The 9,619-nt window shown below is 48.9% G+C and overlaps 1 pseudogene; it reads right to left on the bottom strand.

The window, feature by feature from the left end:
• Window positions 1–3,455: 3,455 nt before the first annotated feature.
• Window positions 3,456–4,388, bottom strand: LOC119922811 (annotated as a pseudogene).
• Between the last annotated feature and the right edge of the window lie 5,231 nt (window positions 4,389–9,619).

Here is a 9,619-nt window from a genome sequence, read left to right on the forward strand (position 1 = left end):
TGTCTTTCTCCTAGTCCATGCTCCTGGCCTGGCTAAATTGATGAGGTCCTTCAACAAGTCCTGGAAAAACCCAAGATATAGTCGAGAAAGAAAAGAATTCTAGCTTCCCCTTCCTGATACCAGCCCAGGGGCACTCCTCAGTCCCTCTTTTCATTTTCTGGGTGGGAATCTGTCTGAGATTTGTAAAACAAAGTACTCCATTCTGATTTGTCTAGAAGGCGCCCTTGGGAAAAAAATATCTTCAAAGTTAGAAGTGCAGATTTTCAGAAACCTCTAGCAGATTTTAGTACATTTTCCCTGGATTACCAATCTCTCCCTACAGCAGTGGCTCAAGAATTTGCTCTCAAAAACCCCATGAACTCTTTGGAAATAGTTCTACTGAGTGCCCAATTGATGGTCCAGCAGCTTTGCCTTCAACCTGTCTCTGCACATTAGGTGTTCTAACATAAGGAGGAGATTCCTCTACACAACTCATCGGATTCACCCTTCTGTTGTGTCTGTCCTTCAGTGGAATAGTTGGGCATAGTTTTTCTCCTCCCAATACAAGAGTTATTTAAAGGGGGTTCCGTTTAAAGTTCGGGCACCTAATGATGAACCAAGCCCTCAGCCTCTCAAAACTGGCCTTGTGTCCCCCATGAGTAAAAGTTGCCAGAAAAATCAGTCGCCCTGTGCTTTCCTCCGGTCAATTGATGGAGACAAAATCCATATCCCTAGCCATTTAGCTCTAACGTATTAAAATTGTATTCAAATTACTTTTTTTGAAAACGCATGATACTTCCCCAAATGGTTCAGTGGCCCATATAAGGCAGATGCAAGAAATAAAAACATTTAATGCTAAAAGTGTGAAAATAAAAACCACGGTTCTGTTCTGGGTCATTTTTGGTTTGTGATTTCTGTATTAACAGTGCTTGTTTCTGAAAAACGGCACCTTTTACATATTGATGCTGTGGGGTGCATGGGTGGGAGATCCTATCAATCAATCAATCAATTGCATTTATTGAGTGCTTACTGTGTGCTGAGGACTTGGGAGCATACAATGTTACAGAGTTGGTAGTCCTTGCCCACAACGGTGGGTGAAAGGTATTTGACCGACTGCTTTGGTCTCTGGTGGGGGAATCGAAGATGTCATTCATCTCTGCCTCTTCCCAGTTCAGTCTACACTTCCAGCTGCTTCCCAGATCATCTTTGTGCAGAAACGCTCTGGGCATGTTACTCCCCTCCTCAGAAATCTCCAGTTGCTACCAGTCAACCTACGCATCAAGAAAAAACTCCTCATCTCGGCTTCACGCCTCTCCATCACCTTGCCCCCTCCTACCTCATCTCCCTTCTCTCCTTCTACAGCCCAGCCTGCACCCTCCACTCCTCTGCTGCTAACCTCCTCCCTGTATCTCATTCTCGTCTGTCCCACCATCGACCCCCGGTCCACGTCCTCCCCCGGCTTGGAATGTCCTCCCTTCGCACATTCGCCAAGCTAGGTCTCTTCCTCCCTTCAAAGCCTTACTGAGAGCTCACCTCCTCCAAGAGGCCTTCCCAGACTGAGCCCCCGTTTTCCTCTCCTTCTCCCCATCCCCCCTGCCCTACCTCCTTCCCCTCCCCAGAGCACCTGTATATGTTTGTACAGATTTATTACTCTGTTTTACTTGTACACATTTACTATTCTATTTATTTTGTTAATGATGTGCATTGAGCTTTAATTTTATTTGTTCTGACGACTTGACATCTCTCCACAGGTTTTGTTTTGTTGTCTGTCTCCCCCTTCTAGACTGTGAGCCCATTGTTAGGAAGGGACCATCTCTATATGTTGCCAACTTGTACTTCCCAAGCGCTTAGTACAGTTCTCTGCACACAGTAAGCGCTCAATAAATACGATTGAATGAATGAATGAATGCAAAGCTCACTGTGTGATGCACAGGGGGCGCTAGCTTTTTTCATGCCCTAAGATTGAATGTTTTGATCCTAATAGCTAAATATTTTCAACGTATTCGTGATCATGTCCAAATTATATTCTAAGTGCTCTCATAATAGAGTCCTAGTCTTTGTGGTTAAAACATTGAGACAATTGAGAAAATTCAGAAACTGCGTGATCTGGTTAAGTCAGCATAAGAGATAGTTGTTATTGATCTGTTTTCCTGAATTTTCCAGCCCATCACCGCAACCCCACATGGAGTTTCCCAAGAGTAACATGTACTGTACTTAGAGAAGCAGAGCAACCGGCTCCTCATCGGTCAGAAACCAACAGTCACAAACATAGTAACCTCCCTAGCCTTCCCAACATTCTAAAATTTGTGGAAGAATTGCTGCCAATGTGCGAGTCTTTCCTGTCCCGACTGGCCTAGGGCAGGTCAGAAGAGAAGCCCCAGCATCATCATAATCATAATCATCATCATCATCATCAGTAGTATTTATTGAGTGCTTACTGTTCTAAGTGCTTGGGACAGTACAATACTTCAGACAAAATAGACATGGTAGACACAGTATCTGCCCATAACAAGCTTACAGTCTATGAGAGGGAGTGAGACATTAATGCAAATAAATAATTTATAACCTATAATTTATAGACACGTATATAATGTTTTGGGGCTGGGGGTGAGGTGAATATCAAATGCCCAAAGGTCTCAGATCCAAATGCTTAAACATGCAGAAGGGAGAGCAAGTCGGGGAAAAGAGGGCTTAAAAAGAGATGGCCACTTGGAGGAAATGTGGCCTTAATAATGCTTTGAAGGTGAAGAGAGTGATAGTCTGGCAAATTTGGAGGAGGGAGGGAATTCCATACTGGTTGTTGGGGGGCAATACGGGAGAATGTGAGAAAGGGGATGGAGGTGAGATAGACAAGATCAGGACACAGCGAGTTAACTGGCACTATACTGTATCCACGCTGATGATCTTGTACCAACTCCAGTGTTTTGTATAGTGCTTGGCATATAGTAAGCGCTCAACAAAATACCAATATCATTATTACTGAGCTCCTTAAACTATAGGGCACAGGATGGTCTGTTTCCATCTTACAGAGGTTTGAGCCTACATGTCTTGCCAATAACACTTTGATAGTGTTAAAGGAGTCTTCAGTGTGGTTCCATTATGAAAGGGAGTGCATGGCCAACCCTCCTTATAAAGACTAAACATTACTGTTCCAGCTTCCAATCTGCTGGCCCTAGCTAGAAGCTTGGGGGCATCTTGGGGGTGGAGGAGAAGGGAGGACATGAACTGGGCCTCAAGAAGTGACCGTTGTCATGATAGTATTCCTAACTACACCAAAAGGAGACGAGATAAGTGGCTTGTGGCAAGACAACCCTGCCTCCATTCAGAGATTCTTCCCTCTGTATCTGTGCCCAGAATGAGCCCAGACTTTTATGTTCATGCCCCAGATGATCTGGAATCATTGAACAATTCCTGTCCCTTCTCAGTCTCACAGGTCAACCCTCTTGTCACCTAACCGCTTGCATAAATGAAATAATTCAATTTGCTTTCCTGCTCCACAGATTCTTCATGACACTTTTCACCTCCACATCTCTTATGATGTAGATGATGAGGTTCAACATGGGGGTGACGATAGTGTAAAATATGGCCACCGATATGATCAAAGGGAGAGTGCACATGGGCCTTATGTACATGAACATACATGGAAAGAAGAACAAAACGACTATGACAATGTGGGAGACACAGGTAGAGGGGAATTTCCGTCTCCTTGCAGAAATGTGAGTCCTCAGGGAGTGCCAGATGATGACGTAAGAAAAGACCAGTAGGAGAAAACTTAAGGTACACATCACACCACTGTTGGCCACGACCATCAGGCAGCAGACCTGGGTGTTGGTGCAAGCAAACTTAAATTAAGGGAGCAAGTCACAGATGAAGTGATCAATCACGTTAGGGCCATAGAATGGCAACTGGACCATGAAGAGGATCTGGATGGTTGTATGAAGGAAGCCTCCTGTCCAGACCACCCACATCCGCAGGCCACACACATGCTGACTCATGATGGTTGTATAGTGCAGGGGCTTACAGATGGCCATGTAGTGGTTAAAGTCCACTGCCATGAGAAGGATGATCTCGGTACTGGAGAACAGATGACCTGCAAAGAACTGTGAAATGTAGCCACTGAAGGAGATAGTTTTCTTCTCCTGCAGCAAATCTATAATCATGTTGGGAGCCACAAAGGATGTATAGCAGGTATCTATGAAGGACAAATAGGCCAGAAAAAAGTACATCGGGGTGCCCAGAGTTTGACTGGCCTTTATGGTTGTGACGATGACCATATTACCCATGATGGTGACAAGATAGGATAAGAGAAAAATAACAAAGAATGTTCTCTGACTGTCCGGACTTTTGGTAAAACCCAGGAGGATGTATTCGGTCACCTTTTTTTTCTCCATGTTTTCCATGACGGACATGGGTAAGAGTTGGTTTATCTAGAAAGAGAATAAAAATCTAATCCATATTGGAATCATAATGACCAAATAAGAAGACAGTTGAAGGTTCTCTGTTGTTGAAGTTTTGACAGATTTCCAAAATAATTTGGCTAAAAGGGGCCTCCAGGTTTCAACTTTTCCAGTTGCACAGTCACATAGCAGCACTGATTGAGTATTTAAGCACCAGCTCTGTTCAGAAGGCAAGGAAGGAGAAAGCTCAGATCTTGTCCTTGAAGAGTTTTCCATCTAACAAGGAAGTACCACAAATATTAAAAAAATATAAATGTGCATTCCAATACCACTTCACACAAACCGGATCCTTTTTTATAGAACTTGTTAAGTACTTACTATGTTCGTGAGTGCTGTACTAAGCACTAAGTACTAAGTACTTAGTACTAAGTACTAAGTACTAAGCACTGTACTAAGCACCAGCGAGTGCTGGGTAGGAACAACCTCCGTGGGTGAGAACAGCTGACTCCACCGAGCTCGAATAATCCGAGTCCTGTGCTGGTTTTCCAGTGTATGTACCATCATGTCATTTCCCTGGACTGTTTCCACTTGTACTGCGTGACAAGACTGAATGATCACCAGTTTCTCCATGACCCTGTGCTCGGCTATTCTCTTCCCTGCGTGGTACTCCCGTTACCAGCGGTATGGTGCTGAGGAGTGCGTCCTGCAGATGGGCGGAGTTCTGTGCCCCAGCCCAGGGTGTGGGGCAGGCCTGCTTCCTGACCCGGACGTGAGGAAGATACAGTGGGAAGAGATCAATGGACTGGGCTGTGGGACGCCCGGGACTCCGTTCCCGAGAGGTCCGCCCGCCATCACACCGCGAGGCCTTGCCGCTCCCGGAAGGATCCTCTCCTCAGAGCGCCGCCATAGACGCCCGGGACTCCGTTCCCGAGAGGCCCGCCATCACACCGCGCGGCCTTGCTGCTCCCGGAAGGCTCCTCTCCTCAGAGCGCCGCCATTGACGCCCGGGACTCCGTTCCCGAGAGGCCCGGCCGCCCACCCACCCGCCATCTCAGCGCCCCCACGGACGCCCCCCCTGCTTCCACCCCCCCACTTAGGAGGCCTTCCGTAAAGTGCCCCTCATCCCCCCCCCTTCCTGGTCCGGTCCTGACTGACTCTCCCCCGGCCCCCAGGTAAAAAGCCCTTGTTAGCACCTTGTTAGCACCATGTTAGCACCATGTTACATTAACGAAAACCTCATTCACACCTACTCAGCCCTCCCATGCTAGTTGACTGTTCGCTCCCCTCCCCAGGTATCTCTGCTCCCTGACCGCCCTTAACTGGCCCACCCTACTCCAGCTCTTAATAGTTTGTATCTGCTCTCTGTGGCATCATTATCTGCCAATTCTATTATTGCCATAGCATATTGATTGCTTAACTACACCCTGTGATGCCATCACCTACTTTTATCATTGCTACTGTTTAATTGCTTCTGCATCTCAATTGTTAACCCCCCGCTGTACTGTCACTCGCCCTGCTGACCTCACCATGAACTTTCAGTTCCCTTGCTCCCAACTGCCATTCCCATTCCTCACCTTCCCCTTCCCCTCTCCCACCCAGCTGTTTCCCTCCCTCTCACCCACCAAGACCACTCCCCCTCACCCCCTACCAAGGATTCCTCTGTACCAGCGCAGGTCCTCCGCTTCTCCCTCCCGGCCCCTTCCCTCCCCTTCTCCCCGCCCCCACCCCATCCCAGTTCTCTTTTCCCATCGCCACCCCCCTTCCCACTCTCCCCGCCCAGGCCCCCGCCAACTCATCCCAATCCAAACCCTCCCCACCCCTCGCACCCTTCCCCCTCCCTCCCCACCCTCGACAGCTGCTGCCAAGTGTGGCCTCTGGAACCCCCGCTCCGTTTTAAGTAAGACCCCTTTCATCCTGGACCTTTTCCTTTCCAGTTCTCTACTCCTCCTCGCCCTAACTGAAACATGGCTGTCGCCGGACGACACAGTCTCTTCTGCTGCTCTCTGCAGTGCAGGCCTCTTCTTTTCCCACTCCCCCAGACTCACCGGAAAAGGAGGAGGTGTCGGTTTCCTTCTCGCCCCCCAATGTCGCTTTCGCACTATCCCTCCTTCCCCTTCCCTTTCCTTCCCTTCCTTTGAAGCCCACATTATTCGCCTCTGCCACCCCCTCCAGATTCTTGTAGCCGTCATCTACCGCCCTCCCGGCCCCACTTCCAACTTCTTTAACGACTTTGACCCCTTCCTCACCTTCCTTCTCTCCTTCTCCATGCCCACTCTGATCCTCGGTGACTTCAATATCCACGTGGATATCCCTAACGACTCCTCTGCCGCCCACCTTCTATCTCTCCTTGAGGCTGCCAACCTCTTCCTCCACCCCACCTCGCCCACTCACCAACTTGGTCATACCCTCGACCTCATCATCTCCTACCGCTGCACTGTGTTCAGCCTCACCAACTCTGTAATCCCTCTCTCTGATCATAATCTTGTCACCTGCCTCCTCACTCACACTCCTTTCCCCTGTAAATCCGTATTACTCCCTCACAGAGATCTCCACTCTCTGGACCCCACCCATCTTTCAGAGCGCCTCACACCCCACCTCGCCGCCCTCTCCTCTCTACCCAGTCTTGATGATCAGATTACTGCTCTCAACTCTACCCTTTCTACTCAGCTAGACTCACTCGCTCCCCTTTCCTTTCGCCGCTCTCGCACCACTAACCCACAGCCCTGGATCACTGCCACTGTCCGCCTCCTTTGCTCTTATGCTCCAGCTGCCGAACGCTGCTGGCGAAAGTCTAAACACCATGCCAACCTCGTTCACTTCAAGTTTATCCTTTCCTGCCTTAACTCAGCCCTCTCTTCTGCCAGACAAAACTATTTCTCCTCCCTTATTGACACCCATGCCCATCACCCCCGCAAGCTCTTCCGTACATTCAACTCCCTTCTCAGGCCCCCGGTTCCTCCCCCTCCTCCTTCCCTCACCCCCAACGATCTGGCCTCCTACTTCATTAACAAAATTAAATCCATCAGGTCCGACCTCCCCAAAGTCTCTTCCCCCCTTTCTCCATCCCCCTGGCTCTCAACACTCTCTGCTACTCTCCCATCCTTCCCAGCGGTAACCTCAGAGGAACTCTCCTCCCTCCTCTCAAGTGCTACTCCTGCCACCTGTGCTTCTGACCCCATTCCCTCTCATCTTATGAAATCTCTCGCTCCATCCCTTCTCCCCTCCTTAACTTCCATCTTCAACCACGCACTCTCCACTGGTTCCTTCCCCTCTGCCTTCAAACATGCCCATGTCTCTCCCATCCTAAAAAAGCCCTCTCTTGACCCCACCTCACCTTCTAGTTATCGTCCCATATCCCTCCTACCATTCTTTTCCAAACTCCTTGAACGAGTTGTCTACATGCGCTGCCTAGAATTCCTCAACAACAACTCTCTCCTCGACCCCCTCCAGTCTGGCTTCCGTCCCCTTCATTCCACGGAAACTGCCCTCTCAAAGGTCACCAATGACCTCCTGCTTGCCAAATCCAAGGGCTCATATTCTGTTCTAATCCTCCTCTACCTCTCAGCTGCCTTTGACACTGTGGACCACCCCCTTCTCCTCAACACACTATCTGACCTTGGCTTCACAGACTCCGTCCTCTCCTGGTTCTCCTCTTATCTCTCCGGTCGTTCTTTCTCAGTCTCTTTTGCAGGCTCCTCCTCCCCCTCCCATCCTCTTACTGTGGGGGTTCCCCAAGGTTCAGTGCTTGGTCCCCTTCTGTTCTCAATCTACACTCACTCCCTTGGTGACCTCATTCGCTCCCACGGCTTCAACTATCATCTCTACGCTGATGACACCCAGATCTACATCTCTGCCCCTGCTCTCTCCCCCTCCCTCCAGGCTCGCATCTCCTCCTGCCTTCAGGACATCTCCATCTGGATGTCCGCCCGCCACCTAAAACTCAACATGTCGAAGACTGAGCTCCTTGTCTTCCCTCCCAAACCTTGTCCTCTCCCTGACTTTCCCATCTCTGTTGACGGCACTACCATCCTTCCCGTCTCACAAGCCCGCAACCTTGGTGTCATCCTCGACTCCGCTCTCTCATTCACCCCTCACATCCAAGCCGTCACCAAAACCTGCCGGTCTCAGCTCCGCAACATTGCCAAGATCCGCCCTTCCATCTCCATCCAAACTGCTACCCTGCTCATTCAAGCTCTCATCCTATCCCGTCTGGACTACTGCACCAGCCTTCTCTCTGATCTCCCATCCTCGTGTCTCTCTCTACTTCAATCCATACTTCATGCTGCTGCCCGGATTATCTTTGTCCAGAAACGCTCTGGGCATATTACTCCCCTCCTCAAAAATCTCCAGTGGCTACCAATCAATCTGCGCATCAGGCAGAAACTCCTCACCCTGGGCTTCAAGGCTCTCCATCACCTCGCCCCCTCCTACCTCACCTCCCTTCTCTCCTTCTACTGCCCAGCCCGCAACCTCCGCTCCTCCATCGCTAATCTCCTCACTGTACCTCATTCTCGCCTGTCCCGCCGTCGACCCCCGGCCCACGTCATCCCCCGGGCCTGGAATGCCCTCCCTCTGCCCCTCTGCCAAGCTAGCTCTCTTCCTCCCTTCAAGGCCCTGCTGAGAGCTCACCTCCTCCAGGAGGCCTTCCCAGACTTATCCCCTTCCTTCCTCTCCCCCTCCTCCCCCTCTCCATCCCCCCATTTTATCTCCTTCCCTTCCCCACAGTACCTGCATATATGTATATATGGTTGTACATATTTATTACTCTATTTGTTTATTTATTTTACTTGTACATTTCTATCCTATTTATTTTATTCTGTTGGTATGTTTGGTTCTGTTCTCTGTCTCCCCCTTTTAGACTGTGAGCCCACTGTTGGGTAGGGACTGTCTCTATGTGTTGCCCATTTGTACTTCCCAAGCGCTTAGTACAGTGCTCTGCACATAGTAAGCGCTCAATAAATGCGATTGATTGATTGATTGATTACTAAGTTTTGAGATAGATACAAACTAATCAGGTTAGAACAGTCCATCAATCAATCAATCAGTCAAAAGTATCTGTTGAGCATCTTCCTTGTGCAGATTACTCTGCTAAATGCTTGGGGCAGTATAGCAGATTTCTAAAACATAATTTTCACTCTCAAGGAATTTATAGCCTATTTGGGGGTCAGACACAAAGAAAATTACAGAAAAATAAAAGAAAGAAAAAATGGACATCAATCAATCAGATCACATTTATTGAGTGC

This window comes from Tachyglossus aculeatus, unplaced genomic scaffold (assembly GCF_015852505.1).
Source record: "Tachyglossus aculeatus isolate mTacAcu1 unplaced genomic scaffold, mTacAcu1.pri scaffold_125_arrow_ctg1, whole genome shotgun sequence".
Taxonomy (NCBI): domain Eukaryota; kingdom Metazoa; phylum Chordata; class Mammalia; order Monotremata; family Tachyglossidae; genus Tachyglossus; species Tachyglossus aculeatus.